The sequence below is a fragment of the Chiloscyllium plagiosum genome, unplaced genomic scaffold, assembly GCF_037043375.1.
Source record: "Chiloscyllium plagiosum isolate Xiang-an unplaced genomic scaffold, Cpla_swu_hap1 HiC_scaffold_18, whole genome shotgun sequence".
In the NCBI taxonomy this organism is placed as follows: domain Eukaryota; kingdom Metazoa; phylum Chordata; class Chondrichthyes; order Orectolobiformes; family Hemiscylliidae; genus Chiloscyllium; species Chiloscyllium plagiosum.
This window is the reverse complement of record NW_028270156.1, coordinates 36524418-36550405: the sequence shown is the minus strand read 5'-3', so window position 1 is coordinate 36550405 and position 25988 is coordinate 36524418. Positions and strand designations below refer to the sequence as shown.

The following is a 25988-nucleotide window of genomic DNA, read 5'->3' as shown; positions in this document are numbered from 1 at the left end:
AGCTGGAGGAATTCAGAAGAGGTTTACTGGATTTTGCCAGGTATGGAAAGTTTGAGCTGTAAAGAAAGGCTGGATAGACTGGGTAGGAACAAATTACTGCAGATGCTGGAATCTGTAACAGGAAACAAAAAGTGTTGGAGATCACAATGGTCGATGGAGAGAAAGCAAGCTCGTGTTATGAATCTCGATGAATCTACATCAGAGCTGAAGTGAAGTGAAGCGATAGGCTGGAACCTTTTACACTGGAGAGTAGCAGGTCAAGTGGAAAACTTATGGACGTTTATAAAATAAAATAATGAAGGGTATAGATAGGATGAAGAGTAGTTGTCTTTTTCCTCGGATGGGGGATTTCAGGAGAGGGGGCACATTTTAAGGGCAGAAGTGCGAGAGTTAAAAAAGACATGGATCTGGACCAGTAGCAGTGAGCTACGGCGAGTTTAGTTTGAGATTATGTTCGGCACAGAGTGATTGGGCTGAAGGGTTTGTTTCCGTACTGCATGACTCGATGACTCTCTGTGAAACTGCGTCCACCTGTTGTCTTTGCAGCAATGTCTGCAGTGGAGCTGTTGCTGCCGTTTGAACTGAAGGCAACTGAGGGAAGCGTCACGCGATCGCAGGGGGCTGTGGCGCGCGCCTGTAATCCCGCTGCTGGGAGGCTGAGGCTGTCGGATGACTTGAGGTTAGGAGTTCTGGGCTGTTGTGGTCTGTGTCGATCGGGTGCCCACACTCAGGGCAGTGTCCACATGGTGCTCCTCGGGGAACTCGGGTGTACCAGGTGTGCTGCAGAGGGGTGAACCGGCCTAGGTCGGAAACGGAGCAGGTCAAAGCCCCCGCACTGCTCAGTAGTGGGATAGCATCTGTGAATGGATGCAGCAGTGCAGCCTGACCAATACAGTGAGACGCAGTCTTTTACACCATTCTTTACCTTGCGGCATTCCCATCTTTTGCCATCAGTGCAAACAATCTCGATGTCTCAATCCTGCTTCCTTCCTTCCCCACTCACTCCCTCCACCCCCTACGCCCGCCACGTTTATTCACTCTCACGATAACCAATCTTTACAAAGTCAACAACAAATCCACACATTTTACAACAACCGAATCTCTCTACAAGTCCTCCACACTCACCCAAACACACTCTCTCAGTCATTACCTCACACTTCCCACACTGCCCTTTTCTCCCTCTCCTCAATATTCACTTCTCTTTTACTGCTCCCTGCTGTTCACAGCACCTACTGTTCTGAGAAAATCTCCACTTTACACAATCCTACCAGCCACGGCCAGCAGAGAGCGCAAAACTCTCTTCATTTTCCTGCCCGAATTCTCCATTGCTCACATTGCCGAAACTTCCATTGCAACCACCAAGCGTTCAAGCTGCCTCCCGGCTCTTTCCCCTCTCCGTCATCCATTCATTCATTCACTTCGGCAAATGATTCTCCTGCAAAACTGTGCAACACTTGAACTCTCATTCTAACTTCTCTCATGCTGTAGCTACCAGAGAGAAAGAAAGAGGCAGCAAGACTGGCATTTCCATGATGCCACAATCAAGTTGACCAACAGCCCATTTTTCCATCTCCTCACTTCCGAGTATGAGGTCTTAGACAAGACAGCGAGAAATAATAGCAGCCGAGATGCACGTTATTTCCAAGAACGGGGGCCTTACTGGCCTCACTTTACAACTGGCGGTGGTCCAAGTGGCAGATCGGTTAGAAGAAAGTTCTCTGTTCCTCTCTGCTGCGATTCTCGCACGCCACTTGAATGCCACCGGTATTCAGTCTTCTGCTTCCCACTCTAATATTGAAAACATATCTTGGCCATTGCTGGAATGGAGCAATATAGTAGCAGAGGTGTAATTTGTTCAAGGGTTCTATCACACAAAATCATGCGACTGCCTTCCCTTACAGTCACAAGAGCATGTAACATAGAAGCTTCCGCAACAGATGTTGAACCATTGCTACTGAACCACCAACAATGCCTACCACTCCATACCACAAATACACTTTTGAAAATCAGATCACAGCACTGTGTTCCTGCTCCCAGTTTATAAGCAGAATCTGAAACTTGAGGACCTAGCACAGAAAGTAGGACAGTGCTGGTCTGAAGCTGCAGAAGGGCTTCTGTGGCGCTGCTTGGAATCGTTGGGCTGAACCATATTTCAGAGTTCAGCAGTCATCCTAGCCAAGTATGCTGTCACGGTCACAGACGTGATTGGCATTTGTATAGACGGCTGTGTGTCAAAGAAGAAAATCAGTGCGTTCATCAACCAGAAACCTTGTATGAACTGGGATATCCATTGCCTACTGAAGACCGGGCAGGTGGCATTCAAATTGAATGACTCAGACTTTCATAAGAATTCTGGATACAACCTCTGCAAGGCTATTACAGATGCCAAGAGGCAGTACAGGACTATGTTAGGTACCCAAACTAACCAAATGGACACCCATCGCCTGTCACAAGGCCTACACAGCATAACAGGATGCAAATTGAAGCAGAACAGAATAGCGGAGAAAAACACAGCCTTCCCTGATCTTTTTACAATCCGTTCAAACAGAATGCCAGTGGAATGATACCACCTGCCCCCAACAACCCCAGATCCTCATATTCCTCCAGTCACTGCTGCAGATGTCAGATCGCCTTCTTGAGAGTGAACCCAAGGAAAGCAACTTGTCCGGATGGAGTCCCCAGCCATGCACTTAGATCCTGTGCAGACCAGCTAGCGAGAGAACTTTCTGACATCTTTAACCCCTCGTTGTTACAATCTGAAGTCCCCAACTGCTTCCATTATTCCGGTACCAAAGAAAGCACATGCAATGTGTCTCAATGACTACCGCCTGATGCCTCTGACTTCCATAGTTACAAAGTCCTTTGAGAGGTTAGTCATGGATCACATCAACCCTAGACCCCCAGCCTGCCTCAATCCCTTGCAATCTGCCTACCAGTGCAACAGGTCCACGGTAGATGCCATTTTTCTCATCCTGCACTCATTCGACGAACATCTGAATAATACAGATACCTGTGTCAGGCTTCTACTTATTGATTACAGCTCCACCTTCAACATTATAATACCAACCAAACTAACCTCCAAACTCTGAGACCTAGGTCTTGGGTCTGCTATCTGCAACAGGATCCTCAACCTCTTGATCCATAGACTGCAGTCAGTAAAGAAAGATAACATCACCTCCTCTGCGATGCGCCTCAACACCGGCGCCTCCCAAGAATACGTACTCAAGCTCCTACTGCACTCCCTGTACACTCGGGACTGTGTGGCACAATTTCATCCGAATGCCATTTACAAGTTCACTGAAAACACTACCATTGTATGACAGATATCAGACAGCATACAGAAAGAAGATAGGATGCTTGATCTTATGTTGCAAAGATAACAATCTCTCCTCCAAAGTGGTGGGCAAAACTAAGGAGCTTGATCATCGACCTCCGGAAGAAAGAAGAACAACATGACCCTACTTACATCAATGGAGCTGAGGTGGAGAGGGTCGATAGCGTCAAATTCCTTGGAGTGATGATAACCAGCAACCTGCACTGAACCTCCCACAGAGGTGTGATAATCAAGAAGGCACAACAATGCCTCTTCTTCCTCTGAACGCTTATGAAATTCAGCATGTCTGTAAGGACCCTCACTAACTCTTATAGATGCATCATAGAAAGCATTCTACCCAGCTACATCATGGCTGGTACAGTAATTGCTCTACCCATGGCCATAAGAACCTACAGAAAGTTATGTGAACAGCCCAGACAATCACACAAGCCATGGACTCCCTCTACGTATACTGTAGTTCCGGAATGGCAGCTAGCGTCAACAGTGACACCTCCAATCCTGGTATTAATCTCTTCCAACCTCTTCCATCACGCAGAAGATACAAAAGCTTAAACGCACATACCAGTGGGTTCCAGAACAAATTTTTACCCGCTGTTATTCGTCTGTCGAATGGGTCTCTCAAATTTCAAATCTAATGGCGATCTCTTTTTGTCCTCTCCTTGCAGCCATAACTTTCTCTGCCTTGCTCTGTTCAATCACCCTATGATCTGCTTATTCTGTACACAAAACACAACTTTCAACTGCACTTAGGTATGTGTGACAACGATAAATCACATCAAATCAAGTGCAACAGCCTGCTCGACTTACACAGTGACTGCAGTGGAGCTGTTGTTACCACTTGCAACTGACAAAGTCCAGCTGCACACATGACATGGATAAACAAACAGCATTAACATTTTGCGTCTGAAATGTTTTCTTCAGAACTGAACAGTCTTGGAATTTAAACATTTTTATGCTGTTGAGAGAGGGGGAGAAACATTAAGTAGAATAAATGGTAATGGTGCTCAGAGCAGGAGACAAAAAGAGTGGTAATGTTAGTAAAAGTGAGATGGAAATGTAAAATGCATGGAGATACTAGGTGCAAAAGAGAGAAAGAAAATCTATTCTGTTGAGAGTGAAACAACACGATACATTTTTTTTTAAAAAAGCAATGGAGGTGAAGGAAGGAGTCAGTTTCTAAACCAACTGGAGGGGTAGATGTCATGCTGTGAAGTTTGCTGACTCAATGTTCAGGGCTAGCATAGGGAGATGTGACATGAAAATGTGATGTTGTTCCTCCAGTTCACATTGAACATTAATACAACACTATAGCACACCCAGGATGGGAATTTTAGCATGGGAACATGATGGTTTAAGTGAAAAGGCAAACAACTGGCTGGTGAGTGTCATAATTAGGGATTGGGCACAGGTATGACATCATCGATATATCAGAGAAAGAGTTGTTGGTAGTCTCGGAATAGAAACACAACAAGGCATGTTTCACATACTGAGTTGAGAGTGTGATGCTGGAAATGCACAGCTGGTCAGGCAGCATCCGAGGAGCAGGAGAATTGACATTCAGGCATAAGCCCTTCATCAGGAATGAGAAGTTCTCATCTTTTCCATGTTCCAAATACCAACAAAGGCACAAGCATAGCCTGGGACATATGTGGTTGTCTATACTTTGAGTGTTGTCATGTTGAGGTTGTACAGGACATGAGTGAGACCTAGGATGGGGGAATTTCAAGAACAGGGGATATATTTTTAAGGTGAGAGGAGGGAGATTTTAAAAAGACATGAGGGGCAATTTATTTTTACACAGAAGGTGATTCACATGTGGAATGAACTTCCTGAGGAAATCCTGAATGTTGAGCACAATTGCAAAGTTTAAAAGACACCTAGGTAAATATATGAATAGCAAAGGTTTGGAGAGATAGGAGTAGACATTTTTTCCTAGATTTGCTTAAGAAATGTTGTAAGGAGAAAGCCGGGAACTATTGGCCTGTCTGACTTTGGTTGTGGGTAGATTGATGGAGGTGATTTTAAAACATAAACTTTATGGACATTTAGAGAGACATAAATTGATTCGGGATAGTCAGCGTGGCTTTGTGTGAGAAAAATAATTTCTCACAAACATGCTTGCAGTTTTGAAGAAGTTACCAAAACGATTGATGAAGGCAGAACAGGAGATATTGTTTACTTAGACTTTAGAAGAACTTTTGACAAGGTTCCACATTATAGACTAATTAGTAAAGTTAGGTCACAAGATTGAGCTTGCTAATTGGACGCATTGTTGGCTTAATGGCAGGAGAAAGAGACTAGTGGTTGAGGGTTGCTTTCAGATTGAAGGCCTGTCACCAGAGTGTTCCACAAGGATCGGTTCTGGGAAATCTTTTGTTTGTCATCTATATGAATGATTTGGATGAGCATATAGAAGGCATGGTTAGTCAGCTTGCAGACAGCACCAAAAGTGGTAGCGTAGTAGCCAGTGAAATAGGTTTCCTAAGATTACAAAGGGATCTTGTTCAAATGGGTCAATGGGTTCAAAAATGGCAGATGGTGTTCAATCTGGATAAATGCAAGGTATTGCATTTGGGTTCAACAAATAAGGGTAGGACACATAGGGCACAACCAAAAGTAGGGCCTTGGTTGTGTTTATACACAAGTAGTGTTGGTAGAACAGAGAGGCCAATGGGTTCAGGTACACCATTCCTTGAAGTTTCCATCACATATAGACAGGGTGGTTCAAGAGACATTTTGCACGCTGTGCCTTCATTGCTCAATCCTTTGAGTATAGGCGTTGAAAAGTCACGTTGTGTTTGGGCAGGACATTGGTGAGACATCTTCTGGAATATAGTGTTCAGTTCTGTTTGCCAAGTAATAGGAAGGATATTTTTAAGCTGGAGGAATTCAGAAGAGGTTTACTGGATTTTGCCAGGTATGGAAAGTTTGAGCTGTAAAGAAAGGCTGGATAGACTGGGTAGGAACAAATTACTGCAGATGCTGGAATCTGTAACAGGAAACAAAAAGTGTTGGAGATCACAATGGTCGATGGAGAGAAAGCAAGCTCGTGTTATGAATCTCGATGAATCTACATCAGAGCTGAAGTGAAGTGAAGCGATAGGCTGGAACCTTTTACACTGGAGAGTAGCAGGTCAAGTGGAAACCTTATGGACGTTTATAAAATAAAATAATGAAGGGTATAGATAGGATGAAGAGTAGTTGTCTTTTTCCTCGGATGGGGGATTTCAGGAGAGGGGGCACATTTTAAGGGCAGAAGTGCGAGAGTTAAAAAAGACATGAGGGGCATCTTTTTTTCCATAGAGGGTGGGGGTTAGCCAGTGGAATGAAGTTCCTGAGGAACTGATGGATGTGGGCACCGTTACAATGTTTAAAAGATATTTGGGTAAGTACATGAAAAGGGAAAGTTTGGATCTGGACCAGTCGCAGTGAGCTACGGCGAGTTTAGTTTGAGATTATGTTCGGCACAGAGTGATTGGGCTGAAGGGTTTGTTTCCGTACTGCATGACTCGATGACTCTCTGTGAAACTGCGTCCGCCTGTTGTCTTTGCAGCAATGTCTGCAGTGGAGCTGTTGCTGCCGTTTGAACTGAAGGCAACTGAGGGAAGCGCCACGCGATCGCCGGGGGCTGTGGCGCGCGCCTGTAATCCCGCTGCTGGGAGGCTGAGGCTGCCGGATGACTTGAGGTTGCGAGTTCTGGGCTGTTGTGGTCTGTGTCGATCGGGTGCCCACACTCAGGGCAGTGTCCACATGGTGCTCCTCGGGGAACTCGGGTGTACCAGGTGTGCTGCAGAGGGGTGAACCGGCCCAGGTCGGAAACGGAGCAAGTCAAAGCCCCCGCACTGCTCAGTAGTGGGATAGCACCTGTGAATGGATGCAGCCGTGCAGCCTGACCAATACAGTGAGACGCAGTCTTTTACACCATTCTTTACCTTGCGGCATTCCCACCTTTTGCCATCAGTGCAAACAATCTCGATGTCTCAATCCTGCTTCCTTCCTTCCCCACTCACTCCCTCCACCCCCTACGCCCGCCACGTTTATTCACTCTCACGATAACCAATCTTTACAAAGTCAACAACAAATCCACACATTTTACAACAACCGAATCTCTCTACAAGTCCTCCACACTCACCCAAACACACTCTCTCAGTCATTACCTCACACTTCCCACACTGCCCTTTTCTACCTCTCCTCAATATTCACTTCTCTTTTCCTGCTCCCTGCTGTTCACAGCACCTACTGTTCTGAGAAAATCTCCACTTTACACAATCCTACCAGCCACAGCCAGCAGAGCGCGCAAAACTCTCTTCATTTTCCTGCCCGAATTCTCCATTGCTCACATTGCCGAAACTTCCATTGCAACCACCAAGCGTTCAAGCTGCCTCCCGGCTCTTTCCCCTCTCCGTCATCCATTCATTCATTCACTTCGGCAAATGATTCTCCTGCAAAACTGTGCAACACTTGAACTCTCATTCTAACTTCTCTCATGCTGTAGCTACCAGAGAGAAAGAAAGAGGCAGCAAGACTGGCATTTCCATGATGCCACAATCAAGTTGACCAACAGCCCATTTTTCCATCTCCTCACTTCCGAGTATGAGGTCTTAGACAAGACAGCGAGAAATAATAGCAGCCGAGATGCACGTTATTTCCAAGAACGGGGGCCTTACTGGCCTCACTTTACAACTGGCGGTGGTCCAAGTGGCAGATCGGTTAGAAGGAAGTTCTCTGTTCCTCTCTGCTGCGATTCTCGCACGCCACTTGAATGCCACCGGTATTCAGTCTTCTGCTTCCCACTCTAATATTGAAAACATATCTTGGCCATTGCTGGAATGGAGCAATATAGTAGCAGAGGTGTAATTTGTTCAAGGGTTCTATCACACAAAATCATGCGACTGCCTTCCCTTACAGTCACAAGAGCATGTAACATAGAAGCTTCCGCAACAGATGTTGAACCATTGCTACTGAACCACCAACAATGCCTTCCACTCCATACCACAAATACATTTTTGAAAATCAGATCACAGCACTGTGTTCCTGCTCCCAGTTTATAAGCAGAATCTGAAACTTGAGGACCTAGCACAGAAAGTAGGACAGTGCTGGTCTGAAGCTGCGGAAGGGCTTCTGTGGCGCTGCTTGGAATCGTTGGGCTGAACCATATTTCAGAGTTCAGCAGTCATCCTAGCCAAGTATGCTGTCACGGTCACAGACGTGATTGGCATTTGTATAGACGGCTGTGTGTCAAAGAAGAAAATCAGTGCGTTCATCAACCAGAAACCTTGCATGAACTGGGATATCCATTGCCTACTGAAGACCGGGCAGGTGGCATTCAAATTGAATGACTCAGACTTTCATAAGAATTCTGGATACAACCTCTGCAAGGCTATTACAGTTGCCAAGAGGCAGTACAGGACTACGTTAGAGACCCAAACTAACCAAATGGACACCCATCGCCTGTCACAAGGCCTACACAGCATAACAGGATGCAAATTGAAGCAGAACAGAATAGCGGAGAAAAACACAGCCTTCCCTGATCTTTTTACAATCCGTTCAAACAGAATGCCAGTGGAATGATACCACCTGCCCCCAACAACCCCAGATCCTCATATTCCTCCAGTCACTGCTGCAGATGTCAGATCGCCTTCTTGAGAGTGAACCCAAGGAAAGCAACTTGTCCGGATGGAGTCCCCAGCCATGCACTTAGATCCTGTGCAGACCAGCTAGCGAGAGAACTTCCTGACATCTTTAACCCCTCGTTGTTACAATCTGAAGTCCCCAACTGCTTCCATTATTCCGGTACCAAAGAAAGCACATGCAATGTGTCTCAATGACTACCGCCTGATGCCTCTGACTTCCATAGTTACAAAGTCCTTTGAGAGGTTAGTCATGGATCACATCAACCCTAGACCCCCAGCCTGCCTCAATCCCTTGCAATCTGCCTACCAGTGCAACAGGTCCATGGTAGATGCCATTTTTCTCATCCTGCACTCATTCGACGAACATCTGAATAATACAGATACCTGTGTCAGGCTTCTACTTATTGATTACAGCTCCACCTTCAACATTATAATACCAACCAAACTAACCTCCAAACTCTGAGACCTAGGTCTTGGGTCTGCTATCTGCAACAGGATCCTCAACCTCTTGATCCATAGACTGCAGTCAGTAAAGAAAGATAACATCACCTCCTCTGCGATGCGCCTCAACACCGGCGCCTCCCAAGAATACGTACTCAAGCTCCTACTGCACTCCCTGTACACTCGGGACTGTGTGGCACAATTTCATCCGAATGCCATTTACAAGTTCACTGAAAACACTACCATTGTATGACAGATATCAGACAACCATGAGTTAGCATACAGAAAGAAGATAGGATGCTTGATCTTATGATGCAAAGATAACAATCTCTCCTCCAAAGTGGTGGGCAAAACTAAGGAGCTTGATCATCGACCTCCGGAAGAAAGAAGAACAACATGACCCTACTTACATCAATGGAGCTGAGGTGGAGAGGGTCGATAGCGTCAAATTCCTTGGAGTGATGATAACTAGCAACCTGCACTGAACCTCCCACAGAGGTGTGATAATCAAGAAGGCACAACAATGCCTCTTCTTCCTCTGAACGCTTATGAAATTCAGCATGTCTGTAAGGACCCTCACTAACTCTTATAGATGCATCATAGAAAGCATTCTACCCAGCTACATCATGGCTGGTACAGTAATTGCTCTACCCATGGCCATAAGAACCTACAGAAAGTTATGTGAACAGCCCAGACAATCACACAAGCCATGGACTCCCTCTACGTATACTGTAGTTCCGGAATGGCAGCTAGCGTCAACAGTGACACCTCCAATCCTGGTATTAATCTCTTCCAACCTCTTCCATCACGCAGAAGATACAAAAGCTTAAACGCACATACCAGTGGGTTCCAGAACAAATTTTTACCCGCTGTTATTCGTCTGTCGAATGGGTCTCTCAAATTTCAAATCTAATGGCGATCTCTTTTTGTCCTCTCCTTGCAGCCATAACTTTCTCTGCCTTGCTCTGTTCAATCACCCTATGATCTGCTTATTCTGTACACAAAACACAACTTTCAACTGCACTTAGGTATGTGTGACAACGATAAATCACAACAAATCAAGTGCAACAGCCTGCTCGACTTACACAGTGACTGCAGTGGAGCTGTTGTCACCACTTGCAACTGACAAAGTCCAGCTGCATACATGACATGGATAAACAAACAGCATTAACATTTTGCGTCTGAAATGTTTTCTTCAGAACTGAACAGTCTTGGAATTTAAACATTTTTATGCTGTTGAGAGAGGGGGAGAAACATTAAGTAGAATAAATGGTAATGGTGCTCAGAGCAGGAGACAAAAAGAGTGGTAATGTTAGTAAAAGTGAGATGGAAATGTAAAATGCATGGAGATACTAGGTGCAAAAGAGAGAAAGAAAATCTATTCTGTTGAGAGTGAAACAACACGATACATTTTTTTTTTCAAAAGCAATGGAGGTGAAGGAAGGAGTCAGTTTCTAAACCAACTGGAGGGGTAGATGTCATGCTGTGAAGTTTGTTGACTCAATGTTCAGGGCTAGCATAGGGAGATGTGACATGAAAATGTGATGTTGTTCCTCCAGTTCACATTGAACATTAATACAACACCATAGCACACCCAGGATGGGAATTTTAGCATGGGAACATGATGGTTTAAATGAAAAGGCAAACAACTGGCTGGTGAGTGTCATAATTAGGGATTGGGCACAGGTATGACATCATCGATATATCAGAGAAAGAGTTGTTGGTAGTCTCGGAATAGAAACACAACAAGGCATGTTTCACATACTGAGTTGAGAGTGTGATGCTGGAAATGCACAGCTGGTCAGGCAGCATCCGAGGAGCAGGAGAATTGACATTCAGGCATAAGCCCTTCATCAGGAATGAGAAGTTCTCATCTTTTCCATGTTCCAAATACCAACAAAGGCACAAGCATAGCCTGGGACATATGTGGTTGTCTATACTTTGAGTGTTGTCATCTTGAGGTTGTACAGGACATGAGTGAGACCTAGGATGGGGGAATTTCAAGAACAGGGGATATATTTTTAAGGTGAGAGGAGGGTGATTTTAAAAAGACATGAGGGGCAATTTATTTTTACACAGAAGGTGATTCACATGTGGAATGAACTTCCTGAGGAAATCCTGAATGTTGAGCACAATTGCAAAGTTTAAAAGACACCTAGGTAAATATATGAATAGCAAAGGTTTGGAGAGATAGGAGTAGACATTTTTTCCTAGATTTGCTTAAGAAATGTTGTAAGGAGAAAGCCGGGAACTATTGGCCTGTCTGACTTTGGTTGTGGGTAGATTGATGGAGGTGATTTTAAAACATAAACTTTATGGACATTTAGAGAGACATAAATTGATTCGGGATAGTCAGCGTGGCTTTGTGTGAGAAAAATAATTTCTCACAAACATGCTTGCAGTTTTGAAGAAGTTACCAAAACGATTGATGAAGGCAGAACAGTAGATATTGTTTACTTAGACTTTAGAAGAACTTTTGACAAGGTTCCACATTATAGACTAATTAGTAAAGTTAGGTCACAAGATTGAGCTTGCTAATTGGACGCATTGTTGGCTTAATGGCAGGAGAAAGAGACTAGTGGTTGAGGGTTGCTTTCAGATTGAAGGCCTGTCACCAGAGTGTTCCACAAGGATCGGTTCTGGGAAATCTTTTGTTTGTCATCTATATGAATGATTTGGATGAGCATATAGAAGGCATGGTTAGTCAGCTTGCAGACAGCACCAAAAGTGGTAGCGTAGTAGCCAGTGAAATAGGTTTCCTAAGATTACAAAAGGGATCTTGTTCAAATGGGTCAATGGGTTCAAAAATGGCAGATGGTGTTCAATCTGGATAAATGCAAGGTATTGCATTTGGGTTCAACAAATAAGGGTAGGACACATAGGGCACAACCAAAAGTAGGGCCTTGGTTGTGTTTATACACAAGTAGTGTTGGTAGAACAGAGAGGCCAATGGGTTCAGGTACACCATTCCTTGAAGTTTCCATCACATATAGACAGGGTGGTTCAAGAGACATTTTGCACGCTGTGCCTTCATTGCTCAATCCTTTGAGTATAGGCGTTGAAAAGTCACGTTGTGTTTGGGCAGGACATTGGTGAGACATCTTCTGGAATATAGTGTTCAGTTCTGTTTGCCAAGTAATAGGAAGGATATTTTTAAGCTGGAGGAATTCAGAAGAGGTTTACTGGATTTTGCCAGGTATGGAAAGTTTGAGCTGTAAAGAAAGGCTGGATAGACTGGGTAGGAACAAATTACTGCAGATGCTGGAATCTGTAACAGGAAACAAAAAGTGTTGGAGATCACAATGGTCGATGGAGAGAAAGCAAGCTCGTGTTATGAATCTCGATGAATCTACATCAGAGCTGAAGTGAAGTGAAGCGATAGGCTGGAACCTTTTACACTGGAGAGTAGCAGGTCAAGTGGAAACCTTATGGACGTTTATAAAATAAAATAATGAAGGGTATAGATAGGATGAAGAGTAGTTGTCTTTTTCCTCGGATGGGGGATTTCAGGAGAGGGGGCACATTTTAAGGGCAGAAGTGCGAGAGTTAAAAAAGACATGAGGGGCATCTTTTTTTCCATAGAGGGTGGGGGTTAGCCAGTGGAATGAAGTTCCTGAGGAACTGATGGATGTGGGCACCGTTACAATGTTTAAAAGATATTTGGGTAAGTACATGAAAAGGGAAAGTTTGGATCTGGACCAGTAGCAGTGAGCTACGGCGAGTTTAGTTTGAGATTATGTTCGGCACAGAGTGATTGGGCTGAAGGGTTTGTTTCCGTACTGCATGACTCGATGACTCTCTGTGAAACTGCGTCCGCCTGTTGTCTTTGCAGCAATGTCTGCAGTGGAGCTGTTGCTGCCGTTTGAACTGAAGGCAACTGAGGGAAGCGTCACGCGATCGCCGGGGGCTGTGGCGCGCGCCTGTAATCCCGCTGCTGGGAAGCTGAGGCTGCCGGATGACTTGAGGTTGGGAGTTCTGGGCTGTTGTGGTCTGTGTCGATCGGGTGCCCACACTCAGGGCAGTGTCCACATGGTGCTCCCCGGGGAACTCGGGTGTACCAGGTATGCTGCAGAGGGGTGAACCGGCCCAGGTCGGAAACGGAGCAGGTCAAAGCCCCCGCACTGCTCAGTAGTGGGATAGCACCTGTGAATGGATGCAGCAGTGCAGCCTGACCAATACAGTGAGACGCAGTCTTTTACACCATTCTTTACCTTGCGGCATTCCCATCTTTTGCCATCAGTGCAAACAATCTCGATGTCTCAATCCTGCTTCCTTCCTTCCCCACTCACTCCCTCCACCCCCTACGCCCGCCACGTTTATTCACTCTCACGATAACCAATCTTTACAAAGTCAACAACAAATCCACACATTTTACAACAACCGAATCTCTCTACAAGTCCTCCACACTCACCCAAACACACTCTCTCAGTCATTACCTCACACTTCCCACACTGCCCTTTTCTACCTCTCCTCAATATTCACTTCTCTTTTACTGCTCCCTGCTGTTCACAGCACCGACTGTTCTGAGAAAATCCCCACTTTACACAATCCTACCAGCCACAGCCAGCAGAGAGCGCAAAACTCTCTTCATTTTCCTGCCCGAATTCTCCATTGCTCACATTGCCGAAACTTCCATTGCAACCACCAAGCGTTCAAGCTGCCTCCCGGCTCTTTCCCCTCTCCGTCATCCATTCATTCATTCACTTCGGCAAATGATTCTCCTGCAAAACTGTGCAACACTTGAACTCTCATTCTAACTTCTCTCATGCTGTAGCTACCAGAGAGAAAGAAAGAGGCAGCAAGACTGGCATATCCATGATGCCACAATCAAGTTGACCAACAGCCCATTTTTCCATCTCCTCACTTCCGAGTATGAGGTCTTAGACAAGACAGCGAGAAATAATAGCAGCCGAGATGCACGTTATTTCCAAGAACGGGGGCCTTACTGGCCTCACTTTACAACTGGCGGTGGTCCAAGTGGCAGATCGGTTAGAAGAAAGTTCTCTGTTCCTCTCTGCTGCGATTCTCGCACGCCACTTGAATGCCACCGGTATTCAGTCTTCTGCTTCCCACTCTAATATTGAAAACATATCTTGGCCATTGCTGGAATGGAACAATATAGTAGCAGAGGTGTAATTTGTTCAAGGGTTCTATCACACAAAATCATGCGACTGCCTTCCCTTACAGTCACAAGAGCATGTAACATAGAAGCTTCCGCAACAGATGTTGAACCATTGCTACTGAACCACCAACAATGCCTACCACTCCATACCACAAATACACTTTTGAAAATCAGATCACAGCACTGTGTTCCTGCTCCCAGTTTATAAGCAGAATCTGAAACTTGAGGACCTAGCACAGAAAGTAGGACAGTGCTGGTCTGAAGCTGCGGAAGGGCTTCTGTGGCGCTGCTTGGAATCGTTGGGCTGAACCATATTTCAGAGTTCAGCAGTCATCCTAGCCAAGTATGCTGTCACGGTCACAGACGTGATTGGCATTTGTATAGACGGCTGTGTGTCAAAGAAGAAAATCAGTGCGTTCATCAACCAGAAACCTTGTATGAACTGGGATATCCATTGCCTACTGAAGACCGGGCAGGTGGCATTCAAATTGAATGACTCAGACTTTCATAAGAATTCTGGATACAACCTCTGCAAGGCTATTACAGATGCCAAGAGGCAGTACAGGACTACGTTAGAGACCCAAACTAACCAAATGGACACCCATCGCCTGTCACAAGGCCTACACAGCATAACAGGATGCAAATTGAAGCAGAACAGAATAGCGGAGAAAAACACAGCCTTCCCTGATCTTTTTACAATCCGTTCAAACAGAATGCCAGTGGAATGATACCACCTGCCCCCAACAACCCCAGATCCTCATATTCCTCCAGTCACTGCTGCAGATGTCAGATCGCCTTCTTGAGAGTGAACCCAAGGAAAGCAACTTGTCCGGATGGAGTCCCCAGCCATGCACTTAGATCCTGTGCAGACCAGCTAGCGAGAGAACTTTCTGACATCTTTAACCCCTCGTTGTTACAATCTGAAGTCCCCAACTGCTTCCATTATTCCGGTACCAAAGAAAGCACATGCAATGTGTCTCAATGACTACCGCCTGATGCCTCTGACTTCCATAGTTACAAAGTCCTTTGAGAGGTTAGTCATGGATCACATCAACCCTAGACCCCCAGCCTGCCTCAATCCCTTGCAATCTGCCTACCAGTGCAACAGGTCCATGGTAGATGCCATTTTTCTCATCCTGCACTCATTCGACGAACATCTGAATAATACAGATACCTGTGTCAGGCTTCTACTTATTGATTACAGCTCCACCTTCAACATTATAATACCAACCAAACTAACCTCCAAACTCTGAGACCTAGGTCTTGGGTCTGCTATCTGCAACAGGATCCTCAACCTCTTGATCCATAGACTGCAGTCAGTAAAGAAAGATAACATCATCTCCTCTGCGATGCGCCTCAACACCGGCGCCTCCCAAGAATACGTACTCAAGCTCCTACTGCACTCCCTGTACACTCGGGACTGTGTGGCACAATTTCATCCGAATGCCATTTACAAGTTCACTGAAAACACTACCATTGTATGACAGATATCAGACAGCATACAGAAAGAAGATAGGATGCTTGATCTTATGTTGCAAAGATAACAATCTCTCCTCCAAAGTGGTGGGCAAAACTAAGGAGCTTGATCATCGACCTCCGGAAGAAAGAAGAACAACATGACCCTACTTACATCAATGGAGCTGAGGTGGAGAGGGTCGATAGCGTCAAATTCCTTGGAGTGATGATATCCAGCAACCTGCACTGAACCTCCCACAGAGGTGTGATAATCAAGAAGGCACAACAATGCCTCTTCTTCCTCTGAACGCTTATGAAATTCAGCAAGTCTGTAAGGACCCTCACTAACTCTTATAGATGCATCATAGAAAGCATTCTACCCAGCTACATCATGGCTGGTACAGTAATTGCTCTACCCATGGCCATAAGAACCTACAGAAAGTTATGTGAACAGCCCAGACAATCACACAAGCCATGGACTCCCTGTAGGTATACTGTAGTTCCGGAATGGCAGCTAGCGTCAACAGTGACACCTCCAATCCTGGTATTAATCTCTTCCAACCTCTTCCATCACGCAGAAGATACAAAAGCTTAAACGCACATACCAGTGGGTTCCAGAACAAATTTTTACCCGCTGTTATTCGTCTGTCGAATGGGTCTCTCAAATTTCAAATCTAATGGCGATCTCTTTTTGTCCTCTCCTTGCAGCCATAACTTTCTCTGCCTTGCTCTGTTCAATCACCCTATGATCTGCTTATTCTGTACACAAAACACAACTTTCAACTGCACTTAGGTATGTGTGACAACGATAAATCACAACAAATCAAGTGCAACAGCCTGCTCGACTTACACAGTGACTGCAGTGGAGCTGTTGTCACCACTTGCAACTGACAAAGTCCAGCTGCATACATGACATGGATAAACAAACAGCATTAACATTTTGCGTCTGAAATGTTTTCTTCAGAACTGAACAGTCTTGGAATTTAAACATTTTTATGCTGTTGAGAGAGGGGGAGAAACATTAAGTAGAATAAATGGTAATGGTGCTCAGAGCAGGAGACAAAAAGAGTGGTAATGTTAGTAAAAGTGAGGTGGAAATGTAAAATGCATGGAGATACTAGGTGCAAAAGAGAGAAAGAAAATCTATTCTGTTGAGAGTGAAACAACACGATACATTTTTTTTTAAAAAGCAATGGAGGTGAAGGAAGGAGTCAGTTTCTAAACCAACTGGAGGGGTAGATGTCATGCTGTGAAGTTTGTTGACTCAATGTTCAGGGCTAGCATAGGGAGATGTGACATGAAAATGTGATGTTGTTCCTCCAGTTCACATTGAACATTAATACAACACGATAGCACACCCAGGATGGGAATTTTAGCATGGGAACATGATGGTTTAAGTGAAAAGGCAAACAACTGGCTGGTGAGTGTCATAATTAGGGATTGGGCACAGGTATGACATCATCGATATATCAGAGAAAGAGTTGTTGGTAGTCTCGGAATAGAAACACAACAAGGCATGTTTCACATACTGAGTTGAGAGTGTGATGCTGGAAATGCACAGCTGGTCAGGCAGCATCCGAGGAGCAGGAGAATTGACATTCAGGCATAAGCCCTTCATCAGGAATGAGAAGTTCTCATCTTTTCCATGTTCCAAATACCAACAAAGGCACAAGCATAGCCTGGGACATATGTGGTTGTCTATACTTTGAGTGTTGTCATCTTGAGGTTGTACAGGACATGAGTGAGACCTAGGATGGGGGAATTTCAAGAACAGGGGATATATTTTTAAGGTGAGAGGAGGGAGATTTTAAAAAGACATGAGGGGCAATTTATTTTTACACAGAAGGTGATTCACATGTGGAATGAACTTCCTGAGGAAATCCTGAATGTTGAGCACAATTGCAAAGTTTAAAAGACACCTAGGTAAATATATGAATAGCAAAGGTTTGGAGAGATAGGAGTAGACATTTTTTCCTAGATTTGCTTAAGAAATGTTGTAAGGAGAAAGCCGGGAACTATTGGCCTGTCTGACTTTGGTTGTGGGTAGATTGATGGAGGTGATTTTAAAACATAAACTTTACGGACATTTAGAGAGACATAAATTGATTCGGGATAGTCAGCGTGGCTTTGTGTGAGAAAAATAATTTCTCACAAACATGCTTGCAGTTTTGAAGAAGTTACCAAAACGATTGACGAAGGCAGAACAGTAGATATTGTTTACTTGGACTTTAGTAGAACTTTTGACAAGGTTCCACATTATAGACTAATTAGTAAAGTTAGGTCACAAGATTGAGCTTGCCAATTGGACGCATTACTGGCTTAATGGCAGGAGAAAGAGACTAGTGGTTGAGGGTTGCTTTCAGATTGAAGGCCTGTCACCAGAGTGTTCCACAAGGATCGGTTCTGGGAAATCTTTTGTTTGTCATCTATATGAATGATTTGGATGAGCATATAGAAGGCATGGTTAGTCAGCTTGTAGACAGCACCAAAAGTGGTAGCGTAGTAGCCAGTGAAATAGGTTTCCTAAGATTACAAAGGGATCTTGTTCAAATGGGTCAATGGGTTCAAAAATGGCAGATGGTGTTCAGTCTGGATAAATGCAAGGTATTGCATTTGGGTTCAACAAATAAGGGTAGGACACATAGGGCACAACCAAAGTAGGACCTTGGTTGTGTTTATACACAAGTAGTGTTGGTAGAACAGAGAGGCCAATGGGTTCAGGTACACCATTCCTTGAAGTTTCCATCACATATAGACAGGGTGGTTCAAGAGACATTTTGCACGCTGTGCCTTCATTGCTCAATCCTTTGAGTATAGGCGTTGAAAAGTCACGTTGTGTTTGGGCAGGACATTGGTGAGACATCTTCTGGAATATAGTGTTCAGTTCTGTTTGCCAAGTAATAGGAAGGATATTTTTAAGCTGGAGGAATTCAGAAGAGGTTTACTGGATTTTGCCAGGTATGGAAAGTTTGAGCTGTAAAGAAAGGCTGGATAGACTGGGTAGGAACAAATTACTGCAGATGCTGGAATCTGTAACAGGAAACAAAAAGTGTTGGAGATCACAATGGTCGATGGAGAGAAAGCAAGCTCATGTTATGAATCTCGATGAATCTACATCAGAGCTGAAGTGAAGTGAAGCGATAGGCTGGAACCTTTTACACTGGAGAGTAGCAGGTCAAGTGGAAACCTTATGGACGTTTATAAAATAAAATAATGAAGGGTATAGATAGGATGAAGAGTAGTTGTCTTTTTCCTCGGATGGGGGATTTCAGGAGAGGGGGCACATTTTAAGGGCAGAAGTGCGAGAGTTAAAAAAGACATGAGGGGCATCTTTTTTTCCATAGAGGGTGGGGGTTAGCCAGTGGAATGAAGTTCCTGAGGAACTGATGGATGTGGGCACCGTTACAATGTTTAAAAGATATTTGGGTAAGTACATGAAAAGGGAAAGTTTGGATCTGGACCAGTAGCAGTGAGCTACGGCGAGTTTAGTTTGAGATTATGTTCGGCACAGAGTGATTGGGCTGAAGGGTTTGTTTCCGTACTGCATGACTCGATGACTCTCTGTGAAACTGCGTCCGCCTGTTGTCTTTGCAGCAATGTCTGCAGTGGAGCTGTTGCTGCCGTTTGAACTGAAGGCAACTGAGGGAAGCGCCAGGCGATCGCCGGGGGCTGTGGCACGCGCCTGTAATCCCGCTGCTGGGAGGCTGAGGCTGCCGGATGACTTGAGGTTGGGAGTTCTGGGCTGTTGTGGTCTGTGTCGATCGGGTGCCCACACTCAGGGCAGTGTCCACATGGTGCTCCTCGGGGAACTCGGGTGTACCAGGTGTGCTGCAGAGGGGTGAACCGGCCCAGGTCGGAAACGGAGCAGGTCAAACCCCTCGCACTGCTCAGTAGTGGGATAGCACCTGTGAATGGATGCAGCAGTGCAGCCTGACCAATACAGTGAGACGCAGTCTTTTACACCATTCTTTACCTTGCGGCATTCCCATCTTTTGCCATCAGTGCAAACAATCTCGATGTCTCAATCCTGCTTCCTTCCTTCCCCACTCACTCCCTCCACCCCCTACGCCCGCCACGTTTATTCACTCTCACGATAACCAATCTTTACAAAGTCAACAACAAATCCACACAATTTACAACAACCGAATCTCCCTACAAGTCCTCCACACTCACCCAAACACACTCTCTCAGTCATTACCTCACACTTCCCACACTGCCCTTTTCTACCTCTCCTCAATATTCACTTCTCTTTTACTGCTCCCTGCTGTTCACAGCACCTCCTGTTCGGAGAAAATCTCCACTTTACACAATCCTACCAGCCACGGCCAGCAGAGAGCGCAAAACTCTCTTCATTTTCCTGCCCGAATTCTCCATTGCTCACATTGCCGAAACTTCCATTGCAACCACCAAGCGTTCAAGCTGCCTCCCGGCTCTTTCCCCTCTCCGTCATCCATTCATTCATTCACTTCGGCAAATGATTCTCCTGCAAAACTGTGCAACACTTGAACTCTCATTCTAACTTCTCTCATGCTGTAGCTACCAGAGAGAAAGAAAGAGGCAGCAAGACTGGCATTTCCATGATGCCACAATCAAGTTGACCAACAGCCCATTTTTCCATCTCCTCACTTCCGAGTATGAGGTCTTAGACAAGACAGCGAGAAATAATAGCAGCCGAGATGCACGTTATTTCCAAGAACGGGGGCCTTACTGGCCTCACTTTACAACTGGCGGTGGTCCAAGTGGCAGATCGGTTAGAAGAAAGTTCTCTGTTCCTCTCTGCTGCGATTCTCGCACGCCACTTGAATGCCACCGGTATTCAGTCTTCTGCTTCCCACTCTAATATTGAAAACATATCTTGGCCATTGCTGGAATGGAGCAATATAGTAGCAGAGGTGTAATTTGTTCAAGGGTTCTATCACACAAAATCATGCGACTGCCTTCCCTTACAGTCACAAGAGCATGTAACATAGAAGCTTCCGCAACAGATGTTGAACCATTGCTACTGAACCACCAACAATGCCTACCACTCCATACCACAAATACACTTTTGAAAATCAGATCACAGCACTGTGTTCCTGCTCCCAGTTTATAAGCAGAATCTGAAACTTGAGGACCTAGCACAGAAAGTAGGACAGTGCTGGTCTGAAGCTGCAGAAGGGCTTCTGTGGCGCTGCTTGGAATCGTTGGGCTGAACCATATTTCAGAGTTCAGCAGTCATCCTAGCCAAGTATGCTGTCACGGTCACAGACGTGATTGGCATTTGTATAGACGGCTGTGTGTCAAAGAAGAAAATCAGTGCGTTCATCAACCAGAAACCTTGTATGAACTGGGATATCCATTGCCTACTGAAGACCGGGCAGGTGGCATTCAAATTGAATGACTCAGACTTTCATAAGAATTCTGGATACAACCTCTGCAAGGCTATTACAGATGCCAAGAGGCAGTACAGGACTACGTTAGAGACCCAAACTAACCAAATGGACACCCATCGCCTGTCACAAGGCCTACACAGCATAACAGGATGCAAATTGAAGCAGAACAGAATAGCGGAGAAAAACACAGCCTTCCCTGATCTTTTTACAATCCGTTCAAACAGAATGCCAGTGGAATGATACCACCTGCCCCCAACAACCCCAGATCCTCATATTCCTCCAGTCACTGCTGCAGATATCAGATCGCCTTCTTGAGAGTGAACCCAAGGAAAGCAACTTGTCCGGATGGAGTCCCCAGCCATGCACTTAGATCCTGTGCAGACCAGCTAGCGAGAGAACTTTCTGACATCTTTAACCCCTCGTTGTTACAATCTGAAGTCCCCAACTGCTTCCATTATTCCGGTACCAAAGAAAGCACATGCAATGTGTCTCAATGACTACCGCCTGATGCCTCTGACTTCCATAGTTACAAAGTCCTTTGAGAGGTTAGTCATGGATCACATCAACCCTAGACCCCCAGCCTGCCTCAATCCCTTGCAATCTGCCTACCAGTGCAACAGGTCCACGGTAGATGCCATTTTTCTCATCCTGCACTCATTCGAAGAACATCTGAATAATACAGATACCTGTGTCAGGCTTCTACTTATTGATTACAGCTCCACCTTCAACATTATAATACCAACCAAACTAACCTCCAAACTCTGAGACCTAGGTCTTGGGTCTGCTATCTGCAACAGGATCCTCAACCTCTTGATCCATAGACTGCAGTCAGTAAAGAAAGATAACATCACCTCCTCTGCGATGCGCCTCAACACCGGCGCCTCCCAAGAATACGTACTCAAGCTCCTACTGCACTCCCTGTACACTCGGGACTGTGTGGCACAATTTCATCCGAATGCCATTTACAAGTTCACTGAAAACACTACCATTGTATGACAGATATCAGACAACCATGAGTTAGCATACAGAAAGAAGATAGGATGCTTGATCTTATGATGCAAAGATAACAATCTCTCCTCCAAAGTGGTGGGCAAAACTAAGGAGCTTGATCATCGACCTCCGGAAGAAAGAAGAACAACATGACCCTACTTATATCAATGGAGCTGAGGTGGAGAGGGTCGATAGCGTCAAATTCCTTGGAGTGATGATAACCAGCAACCTGCACTGAACCTCCCACAGAGGTGTGATAATCAAGAAGGCACAACAATGCCTCTTCTTCCTCTGAACGCTTATGAAATTCAGCATGTCTGTAAGGACCCTCACTAACTCTTATAGATGCATCATAGAAAGCATTCTACCCAGCTACATCATGGCTGGTACAGTAATTGCTCTACCCATGGCCATAAGAACCTACAGAAAGTTATGTGAACAGCCCAGACAATCACACAAGCCATGGACTCCCTGTAGGTATACTGTAGTTCCGGAATGGCAGCTAGCGTCAACAGTGACACCTCCAATCCTGGTATTAATCTCTTCCAACCTCTTCCATCACGCAGAAGATACAAAAGCTTAAACGCACATACCAGTGGGTTCCAGAACAAATTTTTACCCGCTGTTATTCGTCTGTCGAATGGGTCTCTCAAATTTCAAATCTAATGGCGATCTCTTTTTGTCCTCTCCTTGCAGCCATAACTTTCTCTGCCTTGCTCTGTTCAATCACCCTATGATCTGCTTATTCTGTACACAAAACACAACTTTCAACTGCACTTAGGTATGTGTGACAACGATAAATCACATCAAATCAAGTGCAACAGCCTGCTCGACTTACACAGTGACTGCAGTGGAGCTGTTGTCACCACTTGCAACTGACAAAGTCCAGCTGCATACATGACATGGATAAACAAACAGCATTAACATTTTGCGTCTGAAATGTTTTCTTCAGAACTGAACAGTCTTGGAATTTAAACATTTTTATGCTGTTGAGAGAGGGGGAGAAACATTAAGTAGAATAAATGGTAATGGTGCTCAGAGCAGGAGACAAAAAGAGTGGTAATGTTAGTAAAAGTGAGGTGGAAATGTAAAATGCATGGAGATACTAGGTGCAAAAGAGAGAAAGAAAATCTATTCTGTTGAGAGTGAAACAACACGATACATTTTTTTTTAAAAAGCAATGGAGGTGAAGGAAGGAGTCAGTTTCTAAACCAACTGGAGGGGTAGATGTCATGCTGTGAAGTTTGTTGACTCAATGTTCAGGGCTAGCATAGGGAGATGTGACATGAAAATGTGATGTTGTTCCTCCAGTTCACATTGAACATTAATACAACACGATAGCACACCCAGGATGGGAATTTTAGCATGGGAACATGATGGTTTAAGTGAAAAGGCAAACAACTGGCTGGTGAGTGTCATAATTAGGGATTGGGCACAGGTATGACATCATCGATATATCAGAGAAAGAGTTGTTGGTAGTCTCGGAATAGAAACACAACAAGGCATGTTTCACAGACTGAGTTGAGAGTGTGATGCTGGAAATGCACAGCTGGTCAGGCAGCATCCGAGGAGCAGGAGAATTGACATTCAGGCATAAGCCCTTCATCAGGAATGAGAAGTTCTCATCTTTTCCATGTTCCAAATACCAACAAAGGCACAAGCATAGCCTGGGACATATGTGGTTGTCTATACTTTGAGTGCTGTCATCTTGAGGTTGTACAGGACATGAGTGAGACCTAGGATGGGGGAATTTCAAGAACAGGAGATATATTTTTAAGGTGAGAGGAGGGAGATTTTAAAAAGACATGAGGGGCAATTTATTTTTACACAGAAGGTGATTCACATGTGGAATGAACTTCCTGAGGAAATCCTGAATGTTGAGCACAATTGCAAAGTTTAAAAGACACCTAGGTAAATATATGAATAGCAAAGGTTTGGAGAGATAGGAGTAGACATTTTTTCCTAGATTTGCTTAAGAAATGTTGTAAGGAGAAAGCCGGGAACTATTGGCCTGTCTGACTTTGGTTGTGGGTAGATTGATGGAGGTGATTTTAAAACATAAACATTTAGAGAGACATAAATTGATTCGGGATAGTCAGCGTGGCTTTGTGTGAGAAAAATAATTTCTCACAAACATGCTTGCAGTTTTGAAGAAGTTACCAAAACGATTGACGAAGGCAGAACAGTAGATATTGTTTACTTGGACTTTAGTAGAACTTTTGACAAGGTTCCACATTATAGACTAATTAGTAAAGTTAGGTCACAAGATTGAGCTTGCCAATTGGACGCATTACTGGCTTAATGGCAGGAGAAAGAGACTAGTGGTTGAGGGTTGCTTTCAGATTGAAGGCCTGTCACCAGAGTGTTCCACAAGGATCGGTTCTGGGAAATCTTTTGTTTGTCATCTATATGAATGATTTGGATGAGCATATAGAAGGCATGGTTAGTCAGCTTGCAGACAGCACCAAAAGTGGTAGTGTAGTAGCCAGTGAAATAGGTTTCCTAAGATTACAAAGGGATCTTGTTCAAATGGGTCAATGGGTTCAAAAATGGCAGATGGTGTTCAGTCTGGATAAATGCAAGGTATTGCATTTGGGTTCAACAAATAAGGGTAGGACACATAGGGCACAACCAAAAGTAGGGCCTTGGTTGTGTTTATACACAAGTAGTGTTGGTAGAACAGAGAGGCCAATGGGTTCAGGTACACCATTCCTTGAAGTTTCCATCACATATAGACAGGGTGGTTCAAGAGACATTTTGCACGCTGTGCCTTCATTGCTCAATCCTTTGAGTATAGGCGTTGAAAAGTCACGTTGTGTTTGGGCAGGACATTGGTGAGACATCTTCTGGAATATAGTGTTCAGTTCTGTTTGCCAAGTAATAGGAAGGATATTTTTAAGCTGGAGGAATTCAGAAGAGGTTTACTGGATTTTGCCAGGTATGGAAAGTTTGAGCTGTAAAGAAAGGCTGGATAGACTGGGTAGGAACAAATTACTGCAGATGCTGGAATCTGTAACAGGAAACAAAAAGTGTTGGAGATCACAATGGTCGATGGAGAGAAAGCAAGCTCATGTTATGAATCTCGATGAATCTACATCAGAGCTGAAGTGAAGTGAAGCGATAGGCTGGAACCTTTTACACTGGAGAGTAGCAGGTCAAGTGGAAACCTTATGGACGTTTATAAAATAAAATAATGAAGGGTATAGATAGGATGAAGAGTAGTTGTCTTTTTCCTCGGATGGGGGATTTCAGGAGAGGGGGCACATTTTAAGGGCAGAAGTGCGAGAGTTAAAAAAGACATGAGGGGCATCTTTTTTTCCATAGAGGGTGGGGGTTAGCCAGTGGAATGAAGTTCCTGAGGAACTGATGGATGTGGGCACCGTTACAATGTTTAAAAGATATTTGGGTAAGTACATGAAAAGGGAAAGTTTGGATCTGGACCAGTAGCAGTGAGCTACGGCGAGTTTAGTTTGAGATTATGTTCGGCACAGAGTGATTGGGCTGAAGGGTTTGTTTCCGTACTGCATGACTCGATGACTCTCTGTGAAACTGCGTCCGCCTGTTGTCTTTGCAGCAATGTCTGCAGTGGAGCTGTTGCTGCCGTTTGAACTGAAGGCAACTGAGGGAAGCGCCAGGCGATC

General features: G+C 44.7%; 4 non-coding genes across 4 annotated transcripts; all 4 read left to right on the top strand.

Annotated features, from left to right (window-relative positions):
- The first annotated feature begins 613 nt into the window (after positions 1-613).
- Positions 614-911, top strand: LOC148146910 (signal recognition particle RNA). Its single transcript, XR_015760286.1, has one exon.
- A 6043-nt stretch (positions 912-6954) lies between these two features.
- On the top strand, positions 6955-7252 carry LOC148146909 (signal recognition particle RNA). The gene has a single exon (XR_015760299.1).
- A 6055-nt stretch (positions 7253-13307) lies between these two features.
- LOC148146908 (signal recognition particle RNA) lies at positions 13308-13605 on the top strand. The gene has a single exon (XR_015760275.1).
- Positions 13606-19646: 6041 nt separating this feature from the next.
- On the top strand, positions 19647-19944 carry LOC148146907 (signal recognition particle RNA). The gene has a single exon (XR_015760294.1).
- The last annotated feature ends 6044 nt before the right edge of the window (positions 19945-25988 follow it).